Raw genomic sequence first — 17,548 nt, 5'->3', positions numbered from 1 at the left:
TTTAGTGGGGTCTGCCATGGAAATGAGCAAGCTGCTTTGATCTTGGACTAGGATAAGGCAGCTGGAAGCTAATCCTGCTTTCCCCAGCAATTTGTGTGTAGGTTGAACCAAGGAGTACTGGATGTCCTGGCTTGGAGGCTTTTAAAAAGTGATTGCTTTGGTGTATCCCAGGTCCTCTTCCATCTGGGCTGCAAGAGTAAGTGGGAGGGTGATGCCAGCAACTACCAGAGAGTAATACCTACTGGCAGCACTGCAGGGCTGTTGTGTTGCAGTTAGACAAGGAAGAGGGTGAGAGAGCTGCTGTCTTGGGCAGATCACCTTTGACAGAGGTAAAAGCTGCTCTGTGCTAAAGGATCAATCTATTACAGTACTTCAGATGACAAGGGCAGATCAAGAAGCATCTCTGAATTGCAGATCCGTCCCTTTAGACCCTAACTTTAAGGTTTAAGAGGAATGCAACCTCCAAAACAGGAGAAGTACCACTAACCTGGGTGGATGGACCACAGGCTAGTAGCATCTTCATTTTGCCTAGATTGAGCTTCTGTTTATTGGCTCTTATCCATTTGAGTCCTGCCAGAGCACTTTCTGGAGTGCAGTTCAAATTTTCTCCTAGTGCCTTCCATTCATGGTGGCATCAAATAGAAGTTGAGTGAGATCTTTTTCAAGGATTGCCTAACAGGAGGTGCTTGTGGGGGCATTAAATATAGTACTGTGTTTGATTTCCATTAGGTACTGGTTCAGCTGAAGGAAGAACCATTGTCATTTGATATCCTCTCTTTGACTGGTAAAATGTAAAGGGATCCCTGACCATTAGGTCCAATCGTGGCTGACTCTGGGGTTGTAGCGCTCATCTCGCTTTATTGGCCGAGGGAGCCGGCGTACAGCTTCCAGGTCATGTGGCCAGCATGACTAAGCCACTTCTGGCGAACCAGAGCAGCGCACAGAAATGCCGTTTACCTTCCTGCGGGAGCGGTACCTATTTTTCTACTTGCACTTTGATGTGCTTTCGAAGTGCTAGATACAGTCACACTATATAGATTTGTTCGAATCTTTTGTGCTCAGTTTCTTACTTCTTAGTATTAAAGCACCTTCAGAGATGAAGCTGAGTGAGGGCGTGCTGGGGACACACTTACCACCTCTGCATTTCATTCTGTTATCTTAGGCATGGTACTAAACACTTCACATGACTTTCACAGCCAAATATCAGGATAATGCGCCATTAACAGAGGAGCCCATGACTCTTGTTTGGTGGCTCCTGGTTGTCTAGCTAGTCCAGGGGTCTGCAACCCGCGGCTCCGGAGCCGCATGTGGCTCTTTTACACTTTTGCCGCGGCTCTGGGGCTGATACTAGCGAGGGGAGGAGGCGCATTGTGCGCCCCGACACTCCCCACTGTGGCGGGAGCTGTGCTGGCTGTGACGTCGCATGGGGGCGGTGCGTGCGTTAGTCACGCACCATCCCAACGTCACCTTCCCGCCCGCTATCAGATCGCGGCTCCGGAGATATATTTGTTTTAAATGTCGCAATGGTTTTGCGGCTCCCAGTTTTTTTTCCTTCGGAAACGGGTCCAAGTGGCTCTTTTTGTCTTAAAGGTTGCAGACCCCTGAGCTAGTCTGATCTATTCCACAGTACTGAATCAGACCACTGGTTCATTTGTCCACTGCTAATCACCCAAACTGGCAGCAATTTATTAGGCTCTCAGGAAGATATGTTTCCCAGACATGCTATCCTTTAATTCAACTAGCGATATTTGCAATAAAAGTATACTTTCTTCTATTGGGAAGATGTGGCTCCAGGGAATATAACCACATATCTGTGAAGCAGCATAGAAGTGGTCCTTCGTTTAATAAGAATATTATCACCATATATATGGCCCAGCCTGCGGCATCACAATTGTTCAATGCAGTGCCTGTCCTGTGCAGTCTTTCTGTCTGTATGCTGTTGCTGATGTTGTTGTCGTCAATGGTAATCCTTTGTGTGGGCATATCTATGTGTATGGCTGTTGGGCATTCTGCATTAAACACAATAGCATGCTTACTCATGAATGAAATTACTGGAACCCTGTTGGGGAAGGAGTACATAGCAAGATTCAAGGCACAGCCTTGCAAAACAAATGCTGCAATTATACTGTGCCTGAAAACAAGTAGCTTTTAATGTGTCCATATGCTTAAGAAAAGAAAGAATTATAGACCAACACTCATACCACCACCACCCTCTCTTTTTTCTTCCTTTTTCTCCTTTTATACAGTTTATCACCCATAATTTCAGGATGTGTTTTGTTTCTTTAAGCTGTTTTATCTCTCAGCTCATGAGGTCACTCATGTGTGAATTCTTTTGTTCGTCATCTCACCTTTTGCCTTGATGATAGAAAATTGATCGGGCCTTAAAGCACAAGTTCAATAGACAACCCCCTTGGTCCTTTGTTTAGGAGAATAGCTACCACTGAAGACCACGAGCAGGTTGCTATTAATATGACAGCCTCTCTCTATCTCCCACTGTAATTTATAATGAAATACCTAATCTCCATTATTTTGATCCAAGCAGGCGATCCCATGAAAAAAAGTCTTTTCATCCAGTTCCCAATGGCAGTTACATGAGAAATGGCAAACCAATAATTTTTGTCAAGTTTTTTTAAGCCAACAGAAATGCTTTTCCACTGCTACAGTTTCAAAAGGCACAGATAAAGCTCATTCACTGAGATGAATGAAAAAAGCCATCTGGGGTTTTTCTTTTTGACTTCCTTTCCTTTTTCCTCCATCCTTGTAATCAAATTTGAGCAAAATCAAATGGGGCTTTCTATGAAAGTACCTTTTGTTGATCTGAACGAGCTGGTAATTTACAAAATACCCTTCTTTTGTGAGGAAGGCTAAAGAAGAAGGGGAAAAAAAGAATCAGTAGCTTTTAAAGCCGGGCCTTGGTGGGACTCTAAATGCAGTGAAAGCTGTCTGTGTTGAGAGACTGAAATGCATTTCAGAGCCAGGCCTTACCCAGGGCACTGGAAGAACAAACCTATGTGCATTTTTGTGGCAATAAAAACATGAATGGAAAGACAGAAAGGACGAGAGATAGAGAGAGAAATCTGGATCTGGAAAATGCATTAAATATTATTTTGGAGTTTCAGCCCTATTCTTTGACACACCATACTTAACAAGCAAGACTGATTGACTTCACCATTTTGGACTGTCAGAGCTCAACAACATATCGGTCTTTATAGTCGAAGAGGGGTGTTGCATCTCTTGGATGTTGCGGGACCATCTCCAAAGCCATCTATCTGTTTATTTGCTTCACTTACGAAGTGTTGCAGAAGAAAAACAACACTTAACCAGAATCTGGACTTCACTTCCTTTCCCATTTGTTGATGTTTCACTATTTTATTAAACAGATTTCTCTCTGGCAGCTGACTCAAAACCAAAGAACAGTCTGAACATCACAACAGTAAGTTTATTTTTTCCATTATCAATAATTTATGTTTAAGTCCTAGTGAGTAACTAGGGCAGGAAGCTTAAGATTCATTGCAGGATTCAGGAGGCTATATTTACGTTATACAATAATTTCAAGTTTGAATTGTACATTCGTTTCAAGTTGGTAATGATCATTATGGAGAAGAATGACAGATGTGGCTGCTACACATTGGGAAATCATCTGTAGAAAATAATAAAGTTCAGAATAACATGTAGCTCTAGCCCATGATTAATTAATTATTGCTAGCCCTGGAGACTTAAAAGTTAGTGATTTCTGTTTCTGTATGTAATAGTAATGTACATACATAGTAATGTACAGCATTCCCTGCAAAAGTCTTTTAAGTACAGTACTGTAATGGTTAAAACTTTGTAGATGACTGTATTATTCATCCTTGCTTTATTTCACTTTATACATCGCCGAGAAAGAAAGGAACTAAATGTTCTAGCCTAGTAAAAGTCTTCCTTGAGTTTACATTAACTTGGAGAATTGAAATAGCTGTTTAAAATGAGAACTAGAATGATTTGCTTTAAGTGTGAGTTACTATCTTGAACTTGCTATGTTTTTACTTTGTTTTTGGATCCAGGGAGAAAAGGCAGTGTCATTCCACTATTTTGGTTGGCAGTAGTGGTGTGCATACATGAACAGAATAATGTCATATCACATTTGGCACCCTAGTTTGAAACTAATTATATGCAAGTTAAGTCTCAGTGGGTTTCATGTCTTAACAGAGTATTTAGTATCAGACTGTTTGTACGGATGCCATTCATGGGATCTTTGTTTTGATAATGCCTTAGATAAACCATATATGGTACTTTTAGGTCTTCCCTAAAGGGTGGTAAACCCCAGAATCTGTTTTAACTGCTTGCCCCTTCATCTCCAATCCAATCAGATTAACAGGGAAGGCAGTTTCATTCTTGAAAACATTTTGAGCTGTCTGCTGCCTCCTAATGACTGACTTATCAAATAGCAAATGTGACATATTTTTAAAAGATTTCCTTTCAGCTTCATGTTTTAAATCACATGTTTGTTTGCTTCTCATACTGACTCATTTATTAGTTTTGTTTTGTGCTATCAGGTTTGGAGGAAAGTTGATTGAATTATCAGTTTTACTGTTGATGCAACTGTGGGGGATGTATGAATGCTTATAATCTGTTGTAACAAATATAGTCTATATCGTAAAGAGCTAGGCAGGAGCATTCCCACTGGTGGGGGTGATCAGGTAAGCAAAGTCTAAGCTTAGGATGATACTGTATTTTTAACTGTTGTAAAATAGGGAATTTTAGTAGGTACAGTTTGTGAGACAAGGGTGAAAAAAGCTGCATCTGCTAAACTTCTCTCTTCTACTGAACTATTAAAGATGTACAAGTCTCACTGATTCTCTGTATTCAGAGCAGCAGCAAGATAGGATTGACTTCAGAGTACCAGGGGGGAGAGAGAGAAAGAGAGAGAGAGAGGAAGGAAGGAAGGCATTTCAAGGCTGGGTGCTCCCTCAAGGGTCAGGTTAATTGAAGGCGCAGGGCAAGGAGAGCCAACCATCTGAAAACAGACAGGTGAATGAAAATGTAAAAAATAAAATTATGGAAAAAATATTGTAGGGAAAGGTGCAATAAAATGTCTCTGGACCATACCTGTAGCCAGCATATCACTCATCAACCTCTTAGGGCTTCTCTTTTCAGAGATTTCTGGGAGATGTTTGGGGCTAATGGGATCGGGGCAGCCCAAATTTTCAGTTGTGCTGGGATTGCTGCTCAGCATGATGGAGTTAAGGAGTAAGTTTTTTTCAGTGTGAACTAGCTAAGTGAACCACTGGGAAATGGCTCCTTAAGCAAGAAGATTTGCTATGTTCAGGACTTAACTGGAACTACCTAATTGCAACCCTCAACCTATAAACACCATACTTGTACCCCAATCACATGTATACTAAAGCTGCAGTTGAGCTCTAGATGGAAACTTGCCTGGGATCAGCTGGCATATCCCATGGCTCACTAGCCACAGAACAATATAAAAACAGATTTATGTTCTTTATCCATTTATTTATTTATTGAAATTATGTTCTCAGAGTGGTTTACAAAAAATACACTAATGTATAATAAAACTCCAAGCATAAAATTACATATACCTAGCAACATTAACACCAACAAAAAGAAGAAGAAGGCATACAAGACCCCTTCTACCACTACCCATCCATTAAAAAAAGAGTTTAAAGCATTTTTAATTTATAGGCTTCCATCTGCCATTCGTAAGCCAGTATGTAAGATGACAAGTGAACCTTTGTAGTCAGTGGGTTCCATAACAGGGGTGCCATAACAGGGAACCAGAGGCCATTCTTGGTAGTGACGCCCTCCCTGTGAAACACCCTCCCATCAGACATCAAGGAGATAAAGAACTACACAACTTTTAGAGGACATCTGAAGGCAACCCTTTATTGGGATATTTTTATTATGTTTTTATATGTGTTGGAAGCTGCTCAGAGCAACCCAGTCAGATGGGCGGGCTATAAATAATAAGATCACCATAATCATCACTAAAAGGGTGCTAAATCTTGCCCTAATAAGACAGCTTCATCTGCCAACTTCAGTGCACAATATGTAGCTCCATGTACATAATCCTATTTACTGATAATGAACTTATTATCCAAGTGCTTATTTCTTACATCACTAAAATGGTACTACCTACGCTCAAATGAGAGGTATCAGCTGGCAAGGGAGAATTCCAGTCTTTATAGAAAAACAAAATATATTTAGGAAAAATAACCCTACTGGGGAGTTGGGGGACGGACGGACCCAAAATAACCCAATGAAGACTCATCAGGCTCAGTGAACACAAGATGTTGACTGACAGTTGGGTGTGCGTGTGTATGTGGAAAACCAGAAGCAAGGGGGAGGAGAATCCTGAACAGGAGTATTCTTCACGCATTGTTTTGTTGTCTTCATTTTATGGTAGTTGTCACTGATAAATCACTTTCCCCTTGTCTTTTGGGGATCCCTTGTTAATGCTGTGCTAGTGTTGCTACTCTAATTCCCTCCTTGAAGAGCTCCCTGCTTGAGATCTCTAAAAGTTGATCAATTCCCTTCAGTTCACACCCCGTATATGTAAGATTTTTTTGCTCCAACATGTATTACTCCCCACTTGTTCACATTGAATTGCATTTGCTGTAATACTGCCTCTTCACCCAGTTCGCAGCTATCCGTTTGGAGTTCTTTGCAACCACATGGTGTCATCAGCAAACCTGGACAGCTCACTGCTCACCCCTAACCTCCCAAGTTGGAAGTACCCCCAGAATGTGTACCTGCTCTTTCAGGATCAGGAGTGTAACTTCATTAAGAGCAGGCAACCTCCCATCCATCTAGTCTAGGGAACCACCCACTAGCAGTGCCTGGTTTATCTGGATTGAGCTTCTGTTTAATGGTTCCTATCCAGTACATTACCGAGGCAAGATAATGGTCCAGCATGTCCACTGCAACACCTGCAGATGTAAAGGAGAAGCAGAGCTGTGTGTCATCAGCAGATTGCTGACAATGTACTCTAAAACTCCAGATAACCCCACAGCGTTTTCATGTAGATGTTAAACAGCATGGAGGATACAATTGAACCCTGAGGATCACTACACTGAAGGCTCCACAGGGCTGAAGAGCACTCCCCAAATATCACCCTCTGGAAATGATCATACAAGTTGGACCAGAACCAGCACAACATTATGCAACCACCCCTAACTTGGACACTGCCCCAGAAAGATCACGTATTGAATGCCGCTTTATAGGATTGCCATGTGTCCTCTCTTTCCAGGACACGTCCTCTTTTTCAGGGGTAAAATTTGAGACAAATTGCAGTTATTTGCTTTGAATATGACTATGGCTGTCATGTTGTTGTTGTTTAGTCGTTTAGTCGTGTCCGACTCTTCGTGACCCCATGGATCAGAGCATGCCAGGCACTCCTGTCTTCCACTGCCTCCCGCAGTTTGGTTAAACTCATGCTGGTAGCTTCGAGAACATTGTCCAATAATCTTGTCCTCTGTCGTCCCCTTCTCCTTGTGCCCTCCATCTTTCCCAACATCAGGGTCTTTTCCAGGGAGTCTTCTTTTCTCATGAGGTGGCCAAAGTATTGGAGTCTCAGCTTCGGGATCTGTCCTTCCACTCAGGGCTGATTTCCTTCAGAATGGAGAGGTTTGATCTTCTTGCAGTCCATGGGACTCTCAGGTCGCTCCTCCAGCACCATAATTCAAAAGCATCAATTTTTCGGTGATCAGCCTTCTTTATGGTCCAGCTCTCACTTCCATACATCACTACTGGGAAAACCATAGCTTTAACTATACTGATTGTATGGCTGTCATAGCATCCTCTTTTTTGCTCTCCAAAATATGGCAACCCTACTGAGAGTTCAATGAGAATTAATGGACAAATTTCCCCTGTCTCTCTCCTGACAGAGGTCGTCATACAATGTAACCAAAGCAGTTTCTGTGCCAAAAATGGGCCTTCTGTGTCTTCTGATTTGCAATGTGCTCTAGCTTCAACCCATTTTACTGCCTTCTCTCTAGAATGTTTCTGGGCTCATTTTGGTCCAGAAGCAATAGGAAAGGAAGAGAGTAGGGGTAGCTGGAACTGGTACTTTGCTTTCTAGCATGCCCAGTGAAACCACTGTTTTGTGTTTAAAAGAAAATGAAGGGGAGCAGGGACTCACTGCGACCTGCTAAGCATGGGGTGAATAGTTGGGAGCATTGAGGGGTTATCTATTTTAATTTGTGAGGGTAGTGGTGTGTGATGTTGCTTGGATATATTTGTATAGAGTTCACGAAGTGTTAGGTGGATTTTTGTGGGTGGGTGGGAATATTTCCTGGATGGTTTTTGATTTTGGGAAAGGCAGGATTTTGGGGAGAAAGTGGTAGGAATGTGTGTATGACAATTCCCCATATTTGAAGATATGCCCACCCAAAAAGGTTGTCAGACTTTGCTGTACTCTTCCATATCTAAAGTGTTGTGCACCATGCATGTATATCAGCATATATGACAATCTGTATTCATTGATCTGTGTATAATAATTTTTAAGGCTATATCCCATTTCTTCCAAAGACATGTTTTCCTTGTAGAAATGTCATATTAGAAGGTATACTTAAAAACACCATATTTTTGTGTTCAGCTAAGATAAGAAATCATTTCCCCAATCCCTCTCCCTTAAGTGTTGCATCTTTTAGATTGTAGGCTAGAGGGCAGGAACTGTTGTATCCCTGACATTTGTAAGCCGCGCTGGGAGCCTTTTTTGGCTGAAGAGTAGTATAAAAATGACTTCAATGGAAAAAAAATAGTAGCTGGAGGAATAGAAACCATTCAAGTTGTGGAGGAGAGTGGTAGAAGGGAGGCCCTCGCTCTGGTTCTATCTGCTTTCATAGAATCATAGAGGTAAAAGAGACCACAAGGGCCATCGAGTCCAACCCCCTGCCAAGCAGGAAACACCATCAGAGCACTCCTGACATATGGTTGTCAAGCCTCTGCTTAAAGACCTCCAAAGTAGGAGACTCCACCACACTCCTTGGCAGCAAATTCCACTGTCAAACAGCTCTTACTGTCAGGAAGTTCTTCCTAAGGTTTAGGTGGAATCTTCTTTCTTGTAGTTTGGATCCATTGCTCCGTGTCCGCTTCTCTGGAGCAGCAGAAAACAACCTTTCTCCCTCCTCTATGTGACATCCTTTTATATATTTGAACATGGCTATCATATCACCCCTTAACCTCCTCTTCTCCAGGCTAAACATGCCCAGCTCCCTTAGCCGTTCCTCATAAGGCATCGTTTCCAGGCCTTTGACCATTTTGGTTGTCCTCCTCTGGACACGTTCCAGTTTGTCAGTGTCCTTCTTGAATTGTGGTGCCCAGAACTGGACACAGTACTCCAGGTGAGGTCTGATCAGAGCAGAATACAGTGGCACTATTACTTCCCTTGATCTAGATGCTATACTCCTATTGATGCAGCCCAGAATTGCATTGGCTTTTTTAGCTGCCGCGTCACACTGTTGGCTCATGTCAAGTTTGTGGTCAACCAAGACTCCTAGATCCTTTTCACATGTACTGCTCTCAAGCCAGGTGTCACCCAGGTGTCCTAGTGTGTGTTGAGCGGAAGGAACAATTTTGCACATGTCCAGAGGAACTGGACATGTTGTTGTTAGTTTATGTGTGCCAGTGCAAAGCCCAAGCCTTAGTCCTGGTTAGACCTGGCTTTAAGGAAGCCTGCCTTAACCTCAGGCTTTAAGCTTTACTTCTTTAACCAAATTGATATACTGCTTCATTTTAAGTAGAACCTCTAAGCAGTTTACAAAAAAATCTAGCTCTTGGCCACTTCTTATGGCATCTTGTACTGAATTATCTTGCTGCGATTTAAGACCAGTTTAAGACTGCCCAGGCAGGTAGCCTGCAAACCCTCCCTGTCTCCTTCAGTTCAGCATTTCAGCATTGGGCCATACACAGCTGAACTAAACCTGGATCAGGGATGGCAACTTGAATAAAATATGGTTGGGGGGCTATAAGCCTCACCCTGCGCAATTGATCACATGACATGACACACCCACACCATTTGAATGGGAATGGTAATTTATTTTGGAGGGGGGGCAGTGCCCTCAAATATTTTTTGGAGGTGTGTGCAAAGGGACCTTGGCCCCCAGGAGTTGGCTCCTATGACCTAGACCAAGTGTTAGTAGGACTGAGTGTTGGGAGAGCATTTCCAAGAAGGTTCAAGATTTATCTTGCCAGATTGTCAAAGCTGTTGTAGAATCCATGCTGGTTCTGCTTCGGTAAGACTTGTTTTTCTATATGCTTGGTTATTTCTTCTTTAGCAGTACTTTCCACACTAGTTTTCAGGGGACAGAAATTAAACTAACTGACCTGTAATTTCCAGAATCCTTCAGAATGGCTCCTGGCATCCAAAGAGCAACAATAACCACCCCCTCCAACTTGTACCAAGTACCATGATCATCCCTTGATAAGATGCCAAATCTATGTCAAAAAATGTTTAACATCATGCCAAAGTCATGTTTTGGTCTTGATTTGAATGGTGCCTGGCTCCTAATTTTTTTATATAGATCTCCATTTCCACCTCAGAAACCTTTGAGCCTAGTCTGCTATTTTGATTCACAGTGGTGCCCAGTGTCCATAGTGATGAAGTCTACTGCCCCAACTGAGGAACACCAGGGCCATCTTTGGTGATGATATCATGAGAGGCAGCCAAACCTATGCCTAAAAATGGGTGATGCCATGCCAAAGCAGAACCTATAGAGAACAAACAGATGAATGGACAAACTACTTTCCAAAATATGCAGTCTGGAGGCTCCCACAAAATGAAAAGAATCAAAGACATAAACTAACCAAATAAATACAAGCATTAAAACTTGTATTTATATACCTCTTTGCAGCAAGGATGTGGAATCTTTTTTTTAGCCTGAGGTCCGCATCCCATTCCCTTCTGGACAATTTTCTAGGGGTCACATGCCAGCAGAGGACAAGGCCAGAGGCTAAAGTGGGCTAAGAAACAGGTGTGAATTTCATCTTTGTGCAGTAGGCTAATTTCTACACATACTATGCTCCATCTAGACAAGCATTGTCAGAGTTTGAGGTTATGTTCCATCCAAGCAAAAACATTCAAGGAGGATGCAAAGCAGGGCCAATAGAAATGGGATGTGACTGGTGACAAAGTATGGCCTGGGAGAGAATCCCCAGGGTCAGATAGAGAGTCCTGGAGGGCTGCATTTGGTGCCCAGGGCTGAAGTTCCTCATCCCTGCCTTAGAGTGTTTGGAACACTTCAAGATTCATGGGCCTGGTTTAGACATTACAGTAAACTATAGTTTAGCACTAAACAAATGAGTCTGGGTGAAACTTGGGCTCACATACTATGGCATCCCTTCTGTTCCTCTGATGCAGTTGTGAAGAGGGGATTGGAAGCACCCACTTTACTGTTTTAAATTAACTGCAGTTTGTCATTTTGCCCAATGTGAGCTACGTAACTATGGTTAGTTTCAATTACAATTGATTGAAACAAGCCAGGAAGAGAAACCATGCTTTGATCTTGACTTGTTTCTATAAACAAATGTTTATACTAACCACAACTTGGCTCAGTGCAGTTGTGATGATAAACTATGGTTAATTTAAAGCAGGAAGTGGATGTATCCAATCACCTCATCATGCTTTCAGAGGGGAGGGGGAGCACATGAGCCTGAGGTTTGTCCAGTGTTGTTTGTGTAGCACTCTACTGTGGTTTAGCACTACTGTATCTTCGAATTGGGCCATAATCTCAATCTTTCTTAGAACAGTCCTGTAAGGTCAGTACCTGGCAGCTGAAGTATTACTGTGGGAGAGCTGATTCTGAGAGACAGTAATTTACTTTAATCTGTCTGGTGTATTTATAGCTGAGGTGAGATTTGAACTAGGGATTTCCTGGCTCACAGATTACACTAAAATACACGAGCTCTACTTAGTACATGCCATGGCTAATGCACAAACCCAGTAAATTTATAACTAAAGCTATTCAGTATGTAGAACCTATGAGCTGACCAGAGGTATAAATGCTTAACCATAATCACATACATTCAGAAGCAGAGGAGGATGGGACACTGTGCCCTGCCTTAGTAACTTTATTCAGATTCAGAATGTATCTTTTAAAAGTGGTGAGCTAAGTACAACCTAGTTGGCTAATTAACATTACTAAAATGCCTAAAAAGTCATTCAGTATATCCAAAGCTACACGGAGCAGATTTTGAGTGTGCACAGAGAGTAGTATTTAAAATATGGGAACTAAAGAAAAGCTACAGGAAAAAAATAGCATAAGAATCATGAGCAGCAACAAATAAAGCACTATGAAAGAAGCTTGTCAGAATGAAAATGCTGTTGCAATCTTCCTAAATGACCCTGTTCCTTGTCGCCACTAAGATCCCTTAAAATAGATGTAAGGAACCTTGGACTGCCCAGAGGTTGCTGCTCACTGACCATGCTTGATAGGTCTGGTGGGAGTTGTTCAGCAACATCTGGAGAGACAGTTCCCCTTAAAACAAAGGTGGGATTCAGAGCAAGGACTCCTTTCATGACATCTTTGTATGGATTGAAGGCATTTCCTGAGAGAACCTGGAACTAGAGCGTTTAGGGATTCAGAGGTCAACCCAGCTCTTTTAATTGTGTTGAGAACAGATGGGCAGCCAGTGGCGATCTTTTGACACTAGTGTTCCGTTTGAGTCACTTCTGCTTGGAATTGAACTGCTCTGTTCTGAATTATTCAAATACAGAGTGTGTTAGAGTAGTCCCACATAGAGGTTTACCAAATGTTGTTTCCCAGTAACCCTGGTTGGGCTTCCACGGCTAGGAAACATACACTTCCAGAGAACCAGGGGAAGAGGAGGAATGGAAGGTAGAAGCACAAAAATCATTTTGTTTACAGTGAGGGGGGAAAGTATTTGATCCCCTGCTAAATCTGCCTGTTTGCCCTCTGATGAAGAAATGACTAGTCCATATTTTTAATGGTAGGTTTACTGTATCTGGGAGAGACAGAGTAACAACAGGAACCCCCCCCCCCGAGAAACCCAGAAGACAAAAGTCAGAGATCGATGTGCATTACAATGAGTGAAAAAAGTATTTGATCCCCTATCAACCAGCCAGATCCCAGGCTACCTGGTATCTTCACTGTATGTAATGAGCTGAGATTAGAAGCACCTGCTGTAAGGGAGAGGTCTTACCTGTAATCCCAGCTCGTTACAGTACCTGTACAAAAGACAGAGGCAATCAATCCAGCAGATTCTAAAGTAGCCAAAGTCCAAAGAGCTGTCCAAGGATGTCAGGGACAAGATTGTAGACCTGCACAAGGCTGGACTGGGCTACAAGACTATTGCCAAGCAGCTTGGTGAGAAGGTGACAACAGTTGGTGCAATAATTCACAAATGGAAGAAACACAAAATAACTCTCAACCTCCCTTGGTTTGGGGCTCCATGCAAGATCTCATCTTGTGGAGTTGCAATGATCATGAGAACGGTGATGAAGCAGCCCAGAACTACACAGGGGGAACTTGTCAGTGATCTCAGGGCAGCTGGGACCATAGTCACCATGAAAAGAGTTGGTAACACATTACGCCATGAAGGACTGAGATCTTGCAGAGCCAGCAAGGTCCCCTTGCTCAAGACAGCACAGGTACAGACCCATCTTCAGTTTGCCAATGCACATCTGAATGACCCGGAGGAGAACTGGGTGAAAGCGTTGTGGCCAGATGAGACCAAAATCGAGCTCTTTGGCGTCAACTCAACTCGCCGTGTTTGGAGGAGGAGGAATGCTGCCTACGACCCAAAGAACACCACCCCCACTGTCAAACATGGAGGGGGACATATTATGGTTTTGGGTGTTTTTCTGCTAAGGGGGCATGACACCTTCACCGCATCGAAGCGACGATGGACGGGACCATGTATCATCCAATGGAGGTGAGCACCTCCTTCCCTCAGTCAGGGCATTGAAAATGGGTCGAGGATGGGTATTCCAGCATGACAATGACCCAAAACACACTGCCAAGGCAACAAAGGAGTGGCTCAAGAAGAAGCACATTAAGGTCCTGGAGTGGCCTAGCCAGTCTCCAGACCTTAATCCCATCAAAAATCTGTGGAGGGAGCTGAAGGTTTGATTAGCTACACATCAGCCTTGAAATCTTACTGACTTGGAGAGGATCTGCAAAGATGAGTGAGACAAAATACCTCCTGAGATGTGTGCAAACCTGGTGGCCACCTACAAGAAACGTCTGACCTCTGTAATTGCCAACAATAAGAAATACTTATTTCACTCATTATAATGCGCATCAATCTCTGACTTTTGTCTTCTGGGTTTCTGGGGGTTTTCGTGTTGTTATTCTGTCTCTCACAGCTACAATAAACCTACCATTAAAATTATGGACTGGTCATTCCTTCGTCAGGGGTAAACGGGCAAATTTAGCAGGGGATCAAATACTCCCCCCCTCACTGTAAGTAGCATGAGGTTGTGACACAGATGAACAAAGGACTGAAATTCTAAAGCATAGACTGCCATTGTTTTGTCTTTTCCCCAGGTTCCAAGTGGAGGATACAGTGTCAGCTTTACCTTTGGATTTCTCTGGCTTCTTTCGTCTTATGTCATAACCTTAACGATTATTAATGTGGGGGTGGGGATTTTTATTTTTTTTGCCTGCAGGGCTTCTTGTATAAGAATATTAGCACTGAGAGCTGAATGCGTTCTTCCTGTCAGTGGTTTATTGAACTTGCACAACCATATATTTTGCAGTGTATCTTCAGGATCCTGTTTTTCTTTGTTTCTTTCTTTTGAAGAAAGTTTTAACTCTTACTGCTGAACAAGATGAAAATTGAAATTGTGCTAGTGCCTGTTGAAGGCTAAGATACTAGGAGGAAGTTGTTTAGTACTTCTGGCAGTGATATAACTTCCTAGCTTGGCCTAAGGTGCACTTCAGGCGGGAATGAAAAATCTATCACTTATTTGCCCTCAGTTGCCTTCAATTGTACATAGACCTTTTCAGTGAATAACATTCTTACTTCATATATATACACCTATGTATAAATTTAATAAATTTATATGCCACTCTTCAGCATAAAACTGTGGACATTCAATGAAAAAATTATAATAAAAAAGCAAAAAAGCAGAGACAAACGAAGAACCTAACCAGTCACATCAGCAGCAACCTAAGCAAGGACTTCTGCTTGAGCAATGAGGATTTCTTTCCCCTGTGTGAGACCCTAGCTGGCACCCACTGTAATTGACTCAGGGGTGGGTGGGAGAACCCCAGAACAGCACATAGAGAGAGGAGAGGGGAGATAATTATTTCTGGCAAGCAAGAATGCTTGGATGGAACAACTGGAATTCCACCCATTAATAGCAGCTCATAAAACAATAACATCAAGCAGGCGTAAACCTTAAAACTAAAATGACTTGCAAAATACAAGGAAATGCCTGGACAAATTTTAAAAACAACAATACGTCAACAGGGCAAGCTTCCAAGGTGAGCATCACGTTGCAGGGTGTTTAAAACTTAGGATGACATGGCCAACAGGGACTCCTCTCTTACCACTAATTTCAGGATGGCAAAGGAGACCTGGTGGGAGGTCTCAAATGAAGAATTGCAGGTGGGCTTGTGAGGAATATGGCAGTCCTTCAAGTATCCTGTATCTTATATCACACTTTGATCATCCAGATATAAGAAACTGGAAAAATTGCTTTTCTGAGCTTGAGTACTTTCCCAAACACATGGGTGTAATGTTAGCTTGTGACCATGACTCTAGGTACCTGTCCATGGACAGGCCATGGTAGTAAGAAGATGATCGATTTTAGCATTGAACTCTGCTAAATCCAATATTTTGATTCCTATGAAAAATATCAGTTACTTTCAAGAGCATGGTGGGAAAGAGGAACTGAGCAGAAGGAGAACGTATGTCTGAGAACCCTCATTAATAATACTGTAAGCTCTTACAGAAATATAGGTGGTGCTAGATATGGGGGCAAGTCCATAGAAAGCATGCTTGTTCATTACTATGCACCTATTTTCAAGGTGTTCTCCTATGCTAGAACCTAAGGAATGTTAAGTAGTTATGTACATAAGACCATCCATGGCATATTGTGATTAATAAAAAACTAATGCTAGCAAGTAAAATGGTCATAAATATTAAAAAAAACAGAAGTAAATTTTCAATCAAGATCCTAATTTAAAGGGAATAATTTCGGGATAAAATATTGGTCTTTTTCAACTATTGTTGTGCCTTTTGGGGGAGGAGATGGCTGGGATTTTGCACGTTAAGATTTGCTACGTATTGCTTAGTATTGTTAATACGTAAAATCCTGGCAAAAGGGTGACATTGTAAATGGCTCTAAAGGACCCATTTCAATGTAAATCCTAAGGTTCTATCTCTGTGCAGGGGATTTACGTGGGAGAGTCCCATTAATGTTCATGGGACTTATGTGCATAAATCACTTCTGCACTGATGAGAAAATAGACTCCTTAGTATGCAAAATGTCATTTGAAATCAAGGGGCATTTATCTGCATAGGATCCATATGTCTCATAGAACTTCCTGCATTAAAACATTATGAAAGATAGCCAATGCATAGCACCCACTCATATATAAATAACATACTATCTCTTGTAAAATTTTAGCATCTCCTCTACATTAAGAATTATCTGCAATATTTCAGTTTTTAAAACGAAGACTTAATTATCATTATGTTTATAAAACAATATCCCTAGCTATACTTCCAGTCCAGTATTTTTGTTATTTTGTTATTCTTTGCTAAGTGCAGGAAAAAAAATTGCTAGGGTTTTTCAAACTAGTATTTAATTCATCTCTTCCCTCCTGATCACCAGCACTCATCAGTCTGTGTCTCCTCCTACCTCCAATAGTACACAGCAACCCCATTCATAGGCCATTCATAATTTTTCTCCACAGGCCCTTCTGCTTTCTTGACCTTCAGACTTGGGTGCAGTTTTCTCATAGCTCAAATGTATTTCCATTCTTTCACAGTAGCTGTGCTTTGAGTGGCTTCTAGTGTTACAGATCATAAATGGGAAGAGGACAGGAAGCACCCATGTGGCATTCTTTTCCATTTCTCTCCCCCCCCCCAACCAATATTTTATATTTCCCAGTGCAAAGAGATCTGATACTGAAGCTTGGCTCCAAGCAAAGCTTTGTGACATCCCAGAGGCAGCCAATGGTGAAAGACAGCTATACTTCAATGAGTGAAGAATAAAAGGGGCATCAAAATATCATCTTTATCATATTCATATCATAAAAGGATGGATGAGTTCTTGGACCACAAGGCAATAATTGGCTATTAGCTATGATACTTAAAAATGAAACTTTTATGTTCAGAAACCGTATACCTTGGATTACCAGATTCTGAGCACAATGGGAGGGAATGGCTTTAATTATTCAAATTTAATAAACAAATATAGTAATTATTCTTAGACTCTGACTTTTTAATTTTCTGTTTTGTACAGTACTCAGTTTTATTTGTGATAGTTTTGTTTATAATATTGTTTTTTATCTAATTCTTATGAAATATTGCTAATGTTTTATTGTTTGCATGTAAACTGCTTAGAGATCTGTAAGTG

At 41.8% G+C, this 17,548-nt stretch overlaps 1 protein-coding gene across 1 annotated transcript in view; it reads left to right on the top strand.

Moving 5' to 3' along the window:
* Positions 1–17,548, top strand: part of LOC309533262 (uncharacterized protein) — a 464,396-nt gene that overhangs the window by 56,605 nt on the left and 390,243 nt on the right. Inside the window, exon 4 of the mRNA XM_082224621.1 lies at positions 3,381–3,433. The gene's annotated coding sequence lies outside the window, so the exon portion shown is untranslated. The remainder of the gene's footprint in view (positions 1–3,380; positions 3,434–17,548) is intronic.

This window comes from Podarcis vaucheri (genome assembly GCF_965113315.1).
Source record: "Podarcis vaucheri genome assembly, chromosome: 5".
In the NCBI taxonomy this organism is placed as follows: domain Eukaryota; kingdom Metazoa; phylum Chordata; class Lepidosauria; order Squamata; family Lacertidae; genus Podarcis; species Podarcis vaucheri.
The sequence above is the reverse complement of the archived record's forward strand: the minus strand, read 5'-3'. Positions and strand labels throughout refer to the sequence as shown.